We start from the raw sequence: 16,740 nt of genomic DNA, 5'->3' as shown, positions 1-16,740 counted from the left end.
AGATTTCTAAAACTTAACATGGACAAAACAGAATTAATCATCTTTCACCCATCTTACGTGACGCCTCCCAACAGACCTATCCATTAAAGTAAACGGCTGCCCACTCTCTCCAGTCCCACAAGCTCGCTGCCTCGGGGCTATCCTTGACACTGATCTCTCTTTCAAACCACATATCCAAGCCCTTTCCGCTTCCTGCCGACTTCAACTCAAAAATATTTCACGGATCTGTACATTCCTCAACCAAGAATCTTCAAAAACCCTAGTCTATGCCCTCATCATCTCCCGCCTTGACTACTGCAACCTCCTGCTCTGTGGCCTCCCCTCGAACACTCTTGTACCCCTCCAATCTCTTCTTAACTCTGCTGCCCGACAAATCCACCTGTCCCCCCGCTATTCCCCGGCCTCTCTCCTCTGTCAATCCCTCCAGTTCAAAACCCTAACCATTAAATACAAAGCCATCAACAACCTGAGTCCTCCGTACATCTGTGACCTAGTCTCCCAGTAATTACCTGCACGAAACCTCCCATCCTCACAAGATCTCCTTCTGTACTCCCCTCTTATCTCCTCTTCCCACAATCGCATACAAGATTTCTCCTGCGCATCCCCTCTATTCTGGAACTCTCTACCACAACATATCAGACTCTCGCCTACCATGGAAACCTTCAAAAAGAACTTGAAGACCTACCTCTTCCGACAAGCCTACAATCTGCAGTAACCACCGATCCACCAAACCGCTGCACGACCAGCTCTACCCTCGCCTACTGTATCCTCACCCATCACGTTGTGGATTGTGAGCCCTCGCGGGCAGGGTCCTCTCTCCTCCTGGACCAGTCGTGACTTGTATTGTTTAAGATTACTGTACTTGTATGTATTATGTATACCCCCTCCTCACATGTAAAGCGCCATGGAATAAATGGCGCTATAATAATAAATAATAATAACCCCTGTGACCACTCCTCCACCTGCGCCGATTCCCCCCTGGTAAGCTGAATTCAGACTGTAAGATGGTCCCGCATTTGACACATTATTTTTTTTCCCTATTTTCCTTCTGAAAATTTGGGGTGTCTTATGGTCCGGTGCATCTTATAGTCCGAAAAATACGGTAACTTGAAGGAGCTGGAGCAGTTTTACATTGAAGAATGGGCAAAAAAATGATTGGCCAGATGAGGAAAGTTCATAGAGACTTATCCAAAGTGACTTTCAGTTGTACTTACCGCAAAAATAAAGATTTTGCTCATTAAAAACAAGGTTAGAGCAGCAATGGACAAACCACACATGTCAGTGAGAGAAGTGATGTCACTGTTGGGGTCCCTCTCTTCTTGTACCCCAGCAGTTCAGTGGGCCCAATATCACCTCCGCGCCCTCCAATACTTCATTCTCCGAGAAGAAAAACGGGTTCGGGGACACCTAAATGAAAAGATAACCTTAACCCAAGAGGTTTTGACTTCGCTAATATGGTGGCTAGATAATGACCATTTAACGGGTGGTGTCCCATGGGTAATATCACCAACCCATACTGTAACTACTGATGCCAGTCCCCGGGGAAGGGGAGCCCATATGGTGAGTAGCTTCTGTCAGGGTAGGTGGAAGGGTGACGAACTCCAATATTCATCTAGCCTAAAAGAACTGTGTGCGGTAGATTATGCATTACATCATTTTCTTCCACAGCTCTGCGGAAAACATGTCAGAATTCTATCGGACAATACCACCACAGTGGCGTATTTAAACAGACAGGGAGGTACGCGATCAGAGACTCTGATGTCTTCCACAGCAAAGATATTAAACTTAACCGAAAAACATTTACTATACCTCTCTGCTCTCCACATAAGAGAACAACCAAGACGCAGACTTCTTAAGTCGACACACGCTTCGGCAGGGAGAGTGGTGCCTAAATCAACGCGTATTCAAGCACATAGTATCCGCTTGGGGGCTACCCCAAATAGATCTATTCGCTACAGGGAAGAACAGACAAGTACAAAAATTTGCCTCCCTGTCCTTAGTGGATCATCCAGATATACTGGACGCCTTTCAAGTTCCATGGAAATTCAACGTGGCTTATGCCTTTCCCCGGATAGTCCTCCTACCACAGGTCATTCGGAAAATCAGAGAGGACAAAGCGAGGATAATCCTAATAGCACCATTCTGGCCCAAGAGACCATGGTTCTCTTGGCTACAAACAATGTCGGTCTCAGACCCCTGGATCCTCCCTTCGATCCCCAACCTGCTCACCCAAGGCCCTTTTTTCCCCCCGCAAGCAGACAGCCTGCACTTGACAGCTTGGAATTTGAGAGGCAGCTATTAATATCCAGGGGATTTTCGGAAGATCTAATCAATACACTCCTGCAGAGCAGGAAGCAGTCTACCACCAAAATTTATACCAAAATTTTGAAGAAATTTTTGCAGTTCCACAGGGACTCAAATCCCACAGAAATTTCAACAGTCCCTATTTTAGAATTTCTACAGAAAGGGAAAGAACTAGGACTATCTGTGAATACATTAAAAGTCCAAGTATTAACATTGGGGGCCCTCTACCGCCATAATATAGCAGGAAATAAATGGGTATCCCGGTTTATCTCAGCTTGTGAACGAATGACACCTGTCCACATACCCAGAATTCCCCCTTGGGACTTAAACCTGGTCCTAGATGCCCTAACAGGACCCCCCTTTGAACCTATAGAGGATGTATCGGCAAAATATTTGTCACTAAAAACAGCCCTTTTGGTTGCACTAACATCGGCCAAGAGAGTTAGTGACATTCAGGCATTATCCATAGATCCACCATTCCTACTAATATTTCAGGATAGGCTGATCTTAAAACCAGACCCCTCGTACCTGCATAAGGTACTGGGAAAACTCCATAGGTCACAAGAGATACTTCTTCCCACATTCTTCAGGGATCTCACCACTCCTGAAGAGCAGAAATTTCATACCCTAGATGTTAGGAGGGCAGTATTAAAATATATTGAACGATTAAGTAGCTGGAGGCAGAGTAGGGCTCTGTTCATATCCTTTCAAGGTTGTAAGAAGGGGTATGGAATCACGAAGAGCACCTTATCCCGATGGATCGGGGACGCAATCCGGTTAGCCTACTCCGCGAAGAATGAAAGTCCTCCAGAGGGCATCACAGCACATTCTACCAGAGCAGTAGCATACTCCTGGGCTGAGAGGGGAGACGTCCCAATCGAAGTCATTTGTAAAGCGGCAACATGGTCAGCCCCTTCTACCTTCTATAACCATTATAGGCTTGACCTCTCGTCAACTTCTGACCTTGACTTTGGCAGGACTGTCCTTAGCACGGTGGCTCTCTGGAATCTCTCCAGTGGGTGCTGTCGTGGCGAAGGGTAAAAAGCCGGATTACTTACTGGTAATGCCCTTTTAATGAGTCTGGGTCACCCTCCCAGGGCTGTGGGGTACTCGGTACCGGGCCGGGATCAGTGGGATGTGTCACAGCAGCGGTGACCCGGACCGTGGCCCTGGGCGCCCAAGTAATAGGAACATGTGAATGGTGGAATGTAGTTAGATGAATAGTTTGTGACGCCACCTGTGGTGCTCTGCAAGGGAGGTGTTAAGCCGACGCTGCATGCAGATCCGCTGGGACTGATGGTATGGTGCAGCAAAGATGTAAAAACTCCCCACAGGTGAAGCTATAGTTCCAGGGCAGTGTAGAGGTGGTTGGCACGGGGATGTAGCAGTGCCGGAAAGGTAGGAAGCAGACAAGACACAGCGGGGTGCAATTTCTGTACCTTTACTTGATAACTGCAGTCCAGGGTCCTGATTACAGATGGTATTGGAGCAGGCTAGCCTGGAAGCAATTCAGGGATTCTCTCTCAGCAGATGGGTTGTGCAGTCTCCTTACTAGCGCTTATTTGCGGGATCTCCAGTACCGAGTTACACTGAAGTTCCTCCTGTCAGATGTTCTCAAGAACCTCACTTGCACGGCAGACAGCTGTAGCCTATCTCGGGGACTCCTCTCTCCTGAGTCCTGGCTCTCTATCCAAGCTGCTGTTGTGCCCTCAAGTCTTAGATGGAAGTAGGGCATTTACAGCCTCCTACTCCTCTGGTGTCTGTTGCAGGACCGTTAGTATCCGTACAACCGTGGAGACCAGGCTCCAGTTCATGCGCTCTCTCCAGAGATGAGCTCTTCCTTTCAGCTCTATCTCAGCGCTCCTTCCACACGTCTGCACACTTCACCCTCCGCAGACTAACTAACTAACCACCCCTTCCTCTTGGCCCTCAGAGAGCACTCCTCCCCTTAATCCCAGTTCAGAGTTCCCCCTGCTGGCCTGGAGTGGAACTGTGTTGCATGCATAGATTGACTGCGAGAGAGACCCATCATTGCCTCCAAGCCTGGCATTACCCTCCCCTGGAGGAAGGCAAAGCCACTGTGGCAGCCATACTCCTGGGGGCGCCACAAGTCCACAACAGCACCCACTCACTTCCCTCCCTAAAGATACATATAGCACTTAATAATAGGGTGCACCTCTTTATAGAATTATAAATGTAATGAAAATAATTTGTCTAATACCTGGCGGTCTCTTGGTACTCTGAAATGCAACTGAGGGGGCGAGGTAGACCGCCCCCCTTTTATCTTTCTGTAGGCTTCCTGTTCCTATGGGGCGGATCCCTCTCTCCAGTGGGTGCTGTCGTGGACTCATTCAAATGGCATTACCGGCAAGTAATCCAGCTTTTTTACGACACCATTGTTTTTTTTTTTAGGGACCACATCACATTTGAAGTCACTTTAAGGGGTTTATATAATAGAAAATACCCAAAAGTGACACCATTCTAAAAACTGCACCCCTGAAGGTGCTTAAACCACATTAAAGAAGTTTATTAACCCTTCAGGTGCTTCACAGGAATTTTTGGAATGTTTAAAAAAAATGAACAATTAACTTTTTTTCACAAAAATTTACTTCAGATCCAATTTTTTTTATTTTACCAAGGGTAACAGGAGAAAATGGACTCCAAAAGTTGTTGTGCAATTTGAGTATGCTGATACACCATATATGGGGATAAACCACTGTTTCGGCGCATAGCAGGGCTCGTAATGGAAGGAGCGCTGGTTTACTTTTTCAACACAAAATTGGCTGGAATTAAGATTGGACGCCATGTCGCATTTGGAGAGCTCCTGATGTGCCTAAACAGTGGAAACTCCCCGCATGTGACCCCATTTTGGAAACCAGACCCCCCAAGGAACTTATCTAGATGTGTGGTGAGCACTTTGAACCCCCAAATGCTTCACAGAAGTTTATAACAGAGTCGTAAAAATAAAAAATAATATTTTTTTTCACAAAAATGATCTTTTCGCCCCCAATTTTTTATATTCCCAAGGGTAACAGGAGAAACAAGAGTGGTTGTGCAATTTGTACTGAGTATGCTGATACCCCATATATGGGAATAAAGCACTGTTTATGCACATGTCAGAGCTCGGAAGGGAAGGCGCACCAGATTTTACTGTTATGGTTTGCAGGTGCCATGACCCATTGGGAGAGCCCGTGAGGTGCCAAAACAGCAGAACTCCCCCATAAGTGACCCCATTTTACGAACCATACCTTTCAATGAATTCATCTAGGGATGCAGTTATCATATTGACACCATGAGTGTGTCACAGAATTTTATACCATTGGGCAATGAGGACAATAGAACTACATTTTTACCATCAAAATTTTGTTTTGGCCAAAGATTTTACATTTTCACAGAAGAAGTGCGTAAAAATGGCAACAAAATTTGTCCCACAATTTCAACTGAACATGGCAATATCCCATATGTGGCTGTACAGTGCTACTTAGCCATACGGAGAGACGCGGGAGGAACGGAGCGCTATTTGCCTATTCAATCGAATGGGTCTGTGAACATCAGTGTGTTTCCACAGACCGTGTGTCCGTGGGCAAAACACACTGACATGTCCATTTTTTAATGTTAGCACGGGCCACAAAACATCCAGCACACGTGCATATGCATAACACACATGGATGTCATCCATGTGACACGCATCAGTGCCGGGGAAGAAGCGTTATGGTAAACGCTGTTCTCCGGTGCCGGGTGCTGAACACGGCTCTCCTCATTCTTCCCTGCTCTGCCAGTGATCGGCGAGAGCAGGGGAGAATGATGAGAGTTACATTTAAGTAATTAAAGAGACAGCAGGCGGCGGTTGATGGGACTATTACTTCCATCAGCCTACCCCTGCAGGTGATATTAACAGTGACCGCAGGAGGCGAATGATGGGACTATTACTTCCATCAGCCTACCCCTGCTGATGATAATAACAGTGACAGCAGGAGCAGCGGATGGGAATATTCATCTGCCACTACTGCGCTGTAATTAAATACTGTAATTGAAATTTTTTTTTGATAACTGCCAGACAAAACTCACAGCTGGGGGATGCAACCCTCAGCTGTCAGCTTCAGCAAGGCTGGTTATCAAGAATATGTGTGGTAAAATCGATAAGGCAGTTTTAACCCCTTCACTACCAAGGGTGGTTTGCACGTTAACTACCGGGCCAATTTTTACAATTCTGACCACTGTACCTTTATGAGGTCATAACTCTGGAACGCTTTCATGGATCCCGGTGATTCTGACATTGTTTTCTCGTGACATATTGTACTTCATGTTAGTGGTAAAATTGCATTCAAATAACTTGCGTTTATTTGTGAAAAAAACGGAAATTTGGCGAAAATTTTGAAAATTTCGCAATTTTCCAACTTTGAATTTTTATGCACTTAAATCACAGCGATACGGCACACAAAAAATTTAATACATAACATTTCCCACATGTTTACTTTACATCAGCACAATTTTGGAACCAAATTTTTTTTTTGTTAGGAAGTTATAAGGGTTAAAAATTGACCAGCGATTTCTAGAGTTGAGCGACTTTTGGTTTTTTAGGGTCGCGTTTCGTTTCGTGAAACCGGACTTTTCCAAAAGTCGGGTCGAGCAAGATCGTCCGATTATAGGGAAAAGTCGGGGTCGTCCCGAAACACGAAACCCAATGTAAGTCAATGGGGAATAAAAGTCGGCAGCGAGAGGAGGACAGGAAACACACCTACAGTGCCCATTTGAATGCCAAAAGCATCAATTCTTCTTTCTTAAGCTTGTCAACCTTAATTAACTTCATAATACAAGTTACGCACTGAAAAATGGGGGTTATTTGGCTACAAACTGTGGGGGGGAGGGCTGGCTCCAGGTTTTCATGTGCCCTGGGCGAAAGAGCGCCCCTTTAACACATACCACAACTCATCATGCTCCGATACGGCAGAGAAATAGCGGTATAGTACAATGAAAAATACCTCACTTTTTACATCTCATGACGAGGCCCATCTATTTCTCCATACAGAATCATTGGTCCCATATAATGTTTGAAACAGTATATGATGAGCTCCACATAATGCTACAGTATATGTTGGTCCCCATGGATGAAGCTCCACTGTCTTATGGGCCCAAATAATGCTCCAAACATAATGGGCCCCATTTCTAATGCTCTAGTGTATAATGGGCCCTGTAAATGCTGCTCCAGTGTCTGATGTCCACCTTTGGAATGTTCCAGTGTATGGTGGGCCCCATCTATCATTCTCCAGAGTATAGTGCTCCCCAAAAATTGCTGTCCCAACATTGAAAACAATCAAATAAGTCTCCTCGCTAGGGAATCCCTGTACTTGTCTGGACAGGTGCTGTAGCTTGCTTAACAGCTCGCCAGCCGTTCTCACGCCCAGTATGGATTACACGTGATTGCACAAAGGTGAGAAAGGGTACCGTATCCCCAGATAACATGTATGGATAGCGTACACATTCAAAATATATGTCTCAGGAGGCAGGCTCAGACGGTGTTAGGCCCAGTATGGATTGCACGTGATTGCACAAAGGTTAGAAAGGGTACCGTTTCCCCGGATAACATGTATGGATAGCGTACACATTCAAAATATATGTCTATACAGCATGAGGCAGGCTCAGACGGTGTTAGGCCCAGTATGGATTGCACGTGATTGCACAAAGGTAAGAAAGGGTACCGTATCCCTGGATAACATGTATGGATAGCGTACACATTCAAAATATATGTCTCAGGAGGCAGGCTCAGACGGTGTCAGGCACAGTATGGATTTGACGGCCCAGATTACACAGCGGAGGAGCAGGGAGAGGTAAAGATTGCAAATGCTGGGGCCCTGCCCAAGCAAGGGGGGCCCACTTGTGGGCGTCGGTACTGGCACTGGGCCCCTCATAGTACAGCGGTGTGTCTGACGGCGGGTGTGCACCACCACCGTCAGAGACACTTGATTGCACTATGAGGGACCCTGTGCCAGTGCCCGCGCCCAAGAGTCGGCCTACCCACCTGTCCAGGGCAACGGCACTCGCATGGTGTCGTGCGGTAGGTGGTGACCCCGGCCATGGGGGGGGAGGCAGCACAGTTAGGGAGTTTTAGAAAGTGGCATATGTTGATGTTGGACATTCAGCTGATGCAAAAGGCGAAATAGGTGAAGTACCAGGAAGAGGTGGACCAAAGCAAGCCATTTTTCTGTCACCCTATGTGTCATCAGGGGAAGGTGGGACAAAATCCTTGGAAACCCATGCGTGGTTCATTTTAATGAAGGTTAGATCATCCACATTTTGGGTTGACAGACGGGTCCTTTTTTCTGTCAGGATTCATCCAGCTGCACTGAACACTCTTTCCGATAGCACACTTGCAGCTGGGCAAGCGAGCTCCTGTAAGGCATATTGGGCCAATTCAGGCCAGGTGTCCAGTTTAGCGGCCCAATAGTCAAAGGGGAATGACCTGTGTGGGAGAACATCGATATGGGAGGAAAAGTAGTTTGTTACCATAGTTGACAACTGCTGTCTCCTGTCACTTTCCATCGATGCAGTATTACCAGTTGTGTGAGCGGTATTTGAAAAATCAGTCCACAACATTGTCATGAAACCCCTGTCTCCAACGCCACTTCTGCTGTGTGCACCACGAACACCTCTGCCAAGCTGCCCCCGGCCCGTACGGCTCGTGTGAGAACCATCACCGCTGCTGTGTGCTGGGAATGCCTCAATCAACCGATTTACCAGAGTTGCTTGTTTATTAGCCAATATTAGGTCAAGGTTCTCCTGTGGCATGATGTTTTGTAATTTGCCTTTATAGCGTGGATCCAGGATGCTGGCCAACCAGTAGTCGTCATCGTTCATCATTTTGGCAATGCGGGGGTCCCTTTTTAGGATCCGCAAGGCATAATCTGACATGTGGGCCAATGTTCCCGGTGTCAATGATGCACTGCGAGTGCTGGGTGGAGGAGCACTTTCTGGCAAATCCATATCCCTCCAGTCACGCACAAACCCTGTACCAGACCTTGCCACGCCAACATTTTCACTTGCCCCACGAGATGCATCCTCCTCCCCTAAGTAATCATCCCCATCATCCTCCTCCTCCTCCTCTTCTTCCTCCACCTCGTCCAGGAGAGGTCCCTGAGCAGACAATGGCTGAATGTCATCAAGGATTCCCTCCTCCTCTTCCTCCTCATCAACATTGGCTGCAGACGCCTGCTCCTTAAGGTGCGTCAAAGTTTGCATGAGCAGACGCATAAGTGGGATGCTCATGCTTAGGATGGCGTCGTCTGCGCTTACCAGCCGTGTGCATTCCTCAAAACACTGAAGGACTTTACAGAGGTCTTTCAGCTTTGACCACTGCACACCTGTCAACTCCATGTCTGCTCTCAAAGTGCCTGGCCGTGTATCCTCCCACAAATGCATTATGGCCTGCCTCTGCTCGCACAGCCGCTCCACCATGTGCAGGGTGGAGTTCCACCTTGTTGCAATGTCGATAATGAGGCGGTGGTTGGGAAGGTGGAGCAATCGCTGCAGCTTCTGCATACGAACAGAGTGTACAGGCGACCGGCGGATGTGCGCGCACTGTCTTCGCACCTTCTGGAGCAGGGCTGTTAACTCCGGATAATTTTTGAGGAAGCACTGCACCACCAGGTTCAAGGTGTGAGCCAAGCAAGGTATGTGGCTGAGTTTTGAAAGGGCTATGGCTGCCACAAAATTACGGCCGTTATCACTAACTACCTTGCCTGCCTCAAGATGTACACTGCCCAGCCATGACTCAGTTTGTCGCTTCAAGTACTCGGCCAGCACCTCGGCGGTATGTCTGTCGCCCAAACACATCATCTGCAACACAGCCTGCTGACGCTTTCCACTAGCTGCTCGATAGGGGGACACATCGTGTGCAACAGTGGCAGCTGCAGATGGAGTGCTCGTACGACTGCGCTCTGTGGACGAGCTTTCGCTTCTGGAGGAGGAGGAGGAGGGTGGAACGCCTACAGCCAACTGTTTCCTATACCGTGGGCTAGGCAGCACTGTCCCACCACCGCTGTCCCCTGTGGACCCTGCATCCACCACATTAACCCAGTGCGCAGTGATGGACACGTAACGGCCCTGGCCATGCCGACTGGACCATGCATCAGTAGTGAGGTGCACCTTTCCGCTCACTGACTGCTTGAGTGCATGGACAATGCGGTCTTTCACATGATGGTGGAGGGCTGGGATGGCTTTGCGAGAGAAGAAGTGGCGACTGGGTAGGTCATAGCGTGGTACTGCATAGGCCATGAGTTCGCGGAAAGCTGTGCTTTCCACCAACCGAAAGGGCATCATCTCAAACGAGATTAGTTTGGCAATGTGGGCGTTCAAACCCAGTGTACGCGGATGAGAGACTGAGTACTTTCTTGACCTACTCATAGTGTCTGGGAGGGTGAGCTGGACTTGAGAGCTGCATATGGTGGAAGTAGCGGTGGACAGGGCGGACTGAGAGAGGGTTGATGATGGTGATGGAGTTGGTGTTCTTTCTGATGGCCTAGAATCAGTCTTTCGTTGATATAACAGTGGGATTCCCTGACTGCTGTGGCCTTGCAACGACACCTCAACATTTGCTGCTGTGCTAACCGGTGGGCTTACAGTGGGGGAAACAATGTAGCGTTGCTGACTACCTTCGTTGTGATCAGTTGCACATGTGGCACTTGAGGTTTGGTGTTGTGTCCACGCTTGTAAGTGCATGCTGGTTAACTGTCTAAGCATGCAACTGGTATTCAAATTTTTCAGATTTTTCCCTCGGCTAAAGGTCTTTGCGCACTTCTTACAGATAACCTTGGCCTGATCATGAGGATTTTGTTCAAAAAAGTGCCACACTGCACTCTTCCTACTTTGGCAGACATTTTGCGGCCTAGCACGCTGTGATCTTTTGACCCTCTGGACAAGCTGTCCAGCAACTCTTTTGATGTTTGGAACCTGTCTTTGGAGTGCTCCGGGCCTGCCAGATAACAGCTGTTGCGATGTCGATGTCTGCTGTGGATGCTCCTCATCTGAGCTATTGGAAGCAGCACCCTCTTCCCCCAATGGATGCCAATCTGGGTCAACAACTGGGTCATCCATCACCTCCTCTTCTATGTCATGTGCACCTTCCTCTGTGTCACCGTGTATGGTGGTATAGTGTGCGGGAAGGGGCACCTGAGTCTCATCAGGGTCAGAATCTGGCTCTGTACACTGCGAGGACAATGTAGTGCTCTGAGTGAATGTACCAGCAGAATCATCCATCAGCGGCTGTGCATCAGTGCACTCCATGTCAGATTCATCTTGGCCTGGGTAATTCACCATTTGACTTGATAATCCAGGCATGGTATGTGAAAACAGCTCCATGGAGTAATCAGTAGTATGGCCTGCGTCATCCTTCAATCTTGGTTGGGGTGAAGGACACAAGGAAAGGTGTGGTTCATGAACATGAGCCTCCAATGACGACTCAGTGCTTTTACTTTTTCAACTGAAGAAGAGGAGGCGATAGAGCTGGAGGCTGAGTCAGCAATGTAAAACAAAACTTTTTCCTGATGCTCTGGCTTTAAAAGCGGTTTGCCAACTCCTAGAAAACTAAGCGTTCGAGGCCTTATGTAGCCAGACGATGACGCAGGGTCAGCACCTCCTGCATTCGGTCCTATTTTGCTCTAGCCACTACCATCAGATCCACCACCAACACCATCATTACCAGCTGCCAACCCCCGCCCAATTCCACGGCCTCTTCCACCAGCCTTCCTCATTTTTGGTAGAAATGTAGACAAAATCCAACAAACTATATAGTAATGTAAAACAAGGTACAAGGTGTCTATAGGGCAGGGGAGATTTTGAATTTCTGCACACACTTGTGGACAGTGGACACTTTTGGATTGTGTGAGGCCCACTGATATCTGAGCGCTATGTGACAGGCTCGATGGCACTGCTGTGACAAAAGTGACTAGAGGATAAGGGAGATTTTGAATATCTGCACACACTTTTGGACACTGGACACTTTTGGATTGTGTGAGGCCCACTGATATCTGAGCGCTATGTGACAGGCTCGATGGCACTGCTGTGACAAAAGTGACTAGAGGATAAGGGAGATTTTGAATATCTGCACACACTTTTGGACACTGGACACTTTTGGATTGTGTGAGGCCCACTGATATCTGAGCGCTATGTGACAGGCTCGATGGCACTGCTGTGACAAAAGTGACTAGAGGATAAGGGAGATTTTGAATATCTGCACACACTTTTGGACACTGGACACTTTTGGATTGTGTGAGGCCCACTGATATCTGAGCGCTATGTGACAGGCTCGATGGCACTGCTGTGACAAAAGTGACTAGAGGATAAGGGAGATTTTGAATATCTGCACACACTTTTGGACACTGGACACTTTTGGATTGTGTGAGGCCCACTGATATCTGAGCGCTATGTGACAGGCTCGATGGCACTGCTGTGACAAAAGTGACTAGAGGATAAGGGAGATTTTGAATCTCTGCGTACACTTTTGGACACTGGACACTTTTGGATTGTGTGAGGCCCACTGATATCTGAGCGCTATGTGACAGGTTCGATGGCACAGCTGTGACAAAAGTGACTAGAAGATAAGGGAGATTTTGAATCTCTGCGTACACTTTTGGACACTGGACACTTTTGGATTGTGTGAGGCCCACTGATATCTGAGCGCTATGTGACAGGCTCGATGGCACAGCTGTGACAAAAGTGACTAGAGGATAAGGGAGATTTTGAATTTCTGCACACACTTTTGGACACTGGACACTTTTGGATTGTGTGAGGCCCACTGATATCTGAGCGCTATGTGACAGGCTCGATGGCACTGCTGTGACAAAAGTGACTAGAGGATAAGGGAGATTTTGAATATCTGCACACACTTTTGGACACTGGACACTTTTGGATTGTGTGAGGCCCACTGATATCTGAGCGCTATGTGACAGGCTCGATGGCACTGCTGTGACAAAAGTGACTAGAGGATAAGGGAGATTTTGAATATCTGCACACACTTTTGGACACTGGACACTTTTGGATTGTGTGAGGCCCACTGATATCTGAGCGCTATGTGACAGGCTCGATGGCACTGCTGTGACAAAAGTGACTAGAGGATAAGGGAGATTTTGAATATCTGCACACACTTTTGGACACTTCTGGATTGTGTGAGGCCCACTGATATCTGAGCGCTATGTGACAGGCTCGATGGCACAGCTGTGACAAAAGTGACTAGAGGATAAGGGAGATTTTGAATTTCTGCACACACTTGTGGACAGTGGACACTTTTGGATTGTGTGAGGCCCACTGATATCTGAGCGCTATGTGACAGGCTCGATGGCACTGCTGTGACAAAAGTGACTAGAGGATAAGGGAGATTTTGAATATCTGCACACACTTTTGGACACTGGACACTTTTGGATTGTGTGAGGCCCACTGATATCTGAGCGCTATGTGACAGGCTCGATGGCACTGCTGTGACAAAAGTGACTAGAGGATAAGGGAGATTTTGAATATCTGCACACACTTTTGGACACTGGACACTTTTGGATTGTGTGAGGCCCACTGATATCTGAGCGCTATGTGACAGGCTCGATGGCACAGCTGTGACAAAAGTGACTAGAGGATAAGGGAGATTTTGAATTTCTGCACACACTTGTGGACAGTGGACACTTTTGGATTGTGTGAGGCCCACTGATATCTGAGCGCTATGTGACAGGCTCGATGGCACTGCTGTGACAAAAGTGACTAGAGGATAAGGGAGATTTTGAATATCTGCACACACTTTTGGACACTGGACACTTTTGGATTGTGTGAGGCCCACTGATATCTGAGCGCTATGTGACAGGCTCGATGGCACTGCTGTGAAAAAAGTGACTAGAGGATAAGGGAGATTTTGAATCTCTGCACACACTTTTGGACACTGGACACTTTTGGATTGTGTGAGGCCCAATGAATATCTGAGCGCTATGTGACAGGCTTGATGGCACAGCTGTGACAAAAGTGACTAGAGGATAAGGGAGATTGGATTGCTTTTAAAAAAGCAGTTTGCGGAGCAGTGGGTAAACAGCAATGCCAGCCTGTCAGGAAGCCTTAGAAGGCATCCCAACAACCAACACCACTGATACACCACTATATTGCCTCCCCTTGCACTGCACACACAGTGACTGGTGTGTTGTGCAGGCCAAATTGCTAGCAGCAGAAGCGGTTTTTTTTTCTTCTCAGCAGGACAAAAAAAAAAAAATTGGGATTGCTTTTAAAAAAGCAGTTTGCGGAGCAGTGGGTAAACAGCAATGCCAGCCTGTCAGGAAGCCTTAAAAGGCAGCCCAACAACCAACACCACTGATACACCACTATATAGCCTCCCCTTGCACTGCACACACAGTGACTGGTGTGTTGTGCAGGCCAAATCGCTAGCAGCAGAAGCAGTTTTTTTGTCTTCTTCCCTGCCTAACGCTCTCCCTACAGAATCAGCAGCAACCTCTCCCTATACTAAGATCGGCAGAAGTAAGATGGCGGTCGGCGTGCACGCCCTTTTATACCCCCTGTGACGCCCACCAAAGCAAGCCAATCACTTGCATGCCCTTCTGAAAGATGGTGGTGACCCGTGCCTATGTCATCGCGTTGCCCACAGTGTCCGTGGATCCTGATTGGCTGAAAAAGAGCGCAAAACAAACTTTTGAAACGCGACTTTGGCGCGTAAGTCGCCGACCTCGTGGCCGACCTCATCCTAGGGTCGGGTTTCGTTTCATGAAACCCGACTTTGCCAAAAGTCGGCGACTTTTGAATTTTTTCGACCCGTTTCGCTCAACTCTAGCGATTTCTCATTTTTGCAACACCATTTTATTTTTAGGGACCACTTCACATTTGAAGCCACTTTGAGGGGTCTATATGATAGAAAATACCCAAAAGTGACACCATTCTAAAAATTGCACCCCTTAAGGTGCTTAAAACCACATTCAAGAAGTTTATTAACCCTTTAGGTGCGTCACAGGAATTTTTGAATATTAAAAAAAAAATGAACATTTAACTTTTTTTCACAAAAAAAATACTTCAGGTTCAATTTTCTTTATTTTACTAAGGGTAACAGGAGAAATTGGACTGCAAAAGTTATTGTGCAATTTGTCCTGAGTACGCTGATACCTGATATGTGGGGGGGAACCACTGTTTCGGCGCATGGCAGAGCTCAGAATGGAAGGAGCGCCGTTTGACTTTTTCAATGCAAAATTGGCTGGAATTCAGATCGGACGCCATGTCACGTTTGGCGAGCCCCTGATGTACCTAAACAGTGGAAACCCCCCCAAGTGACCCCATTTTGGAAACTAGACCCCCCAAGGAACTTATCTAGATTTGTGGTGAGAACTTTGAACCCACAAGGGCTTCACAGAAGTTTATAACGTACAGCGGTACAATTAAAAAATCATATTTTTCCACAAAAATGATCTTTTCACCCCCAATTTTTATTTTTCCAAGGGTAACAGGACCCTAAAAGTTATTGTGCAATTTGTCCTGAGTACGCTGATACCCCATATGTGGGTGTAAATGACTATTTGGGCGCATAGCAGAGCTCGGAAGGGAAGCAGCGCCATTTGACGTTTTTGGCTAGAATTGAGATCGGACACCATGTCGCGATTGGAAAACCCCTGATGTACCAAAACAGTGGAAACCCCCTACAAATGACACCATTTTGGAATCTAGACCCCCCAAGGAACTTATCTAGATGTGTGGTGGGAACTTTGAACCCCCAAGGGCTTCACAGAAGTTTATAACGTACAGCAGTACAATTAAAAAATCATATTTTTTCCACAAAAATGATCTTTTCACCCTCAATTCTTATTTTTCCAAAAGTAACAGGACCCTAAAAGATATTGTGCAATTTATCCTGAGTACGCTGATACCCCACATGTGGGTGTAAACCACTATTTGGGCGTATGGCAGAGCTCGGAAGGGAAGCAGCGCCATTTGACGTTTTTGGCTGGAATTGAGATCGGACACCATGTCGCGTTAGGAAAGCCCCTGATGTACCAAAACAGTAGAAACCCCCCACAAATGACACCATTTTGGAAACTAGACCCCCCAAGGAACTTATCTAGATGTGTGGTGAGCACTTTGAACCCCCCAGTGCTTCACTGAAGTTTATAACGTCCGGGCGTGAAAATAAAAAAATCGTATTTTTTCCACAAACATGATCTTTTAGTCCCCATTTTTTTATTTTCCCAAGGGTAACAGGAGAAATTGGACCCCAAAAGTTGTTGTCCAATTTGTCCTGAGTATGCTGATACCTCATAAGTGGGAGAAAACTACTGTATGGGCACACGTCGGGGATCGGAAGGGAAGTAGTGACGTTTTGGAATGCAGACTTTAATGGAATGGTCTGCGGGTGTCATGTTGCGTTTGGAGAGCCCCTGATGTACCTAAACAGTGGAAACCCCCCACAAGTGACCC

Source organism: Dendrobates tinctorius, unplaced genomic scaffold (assembly GCF_039654945.1).
Source record: "Dendrobates tinctorius isolate UK_male_01 unplaced genomic scaffold, ASM3965494v1 ptg000232l, whole genome shotgun sequence".
In the NCBI taxonomy this organism is placed as follows: Eukaryota; Metazoa; Chordata; class Amphibia; order Anura; family Dendrobatidae; genus Dendrobates; species Dendrobates tinctorius.
This window is presented reverse-complemented; position numbering follows the sequence as displayed.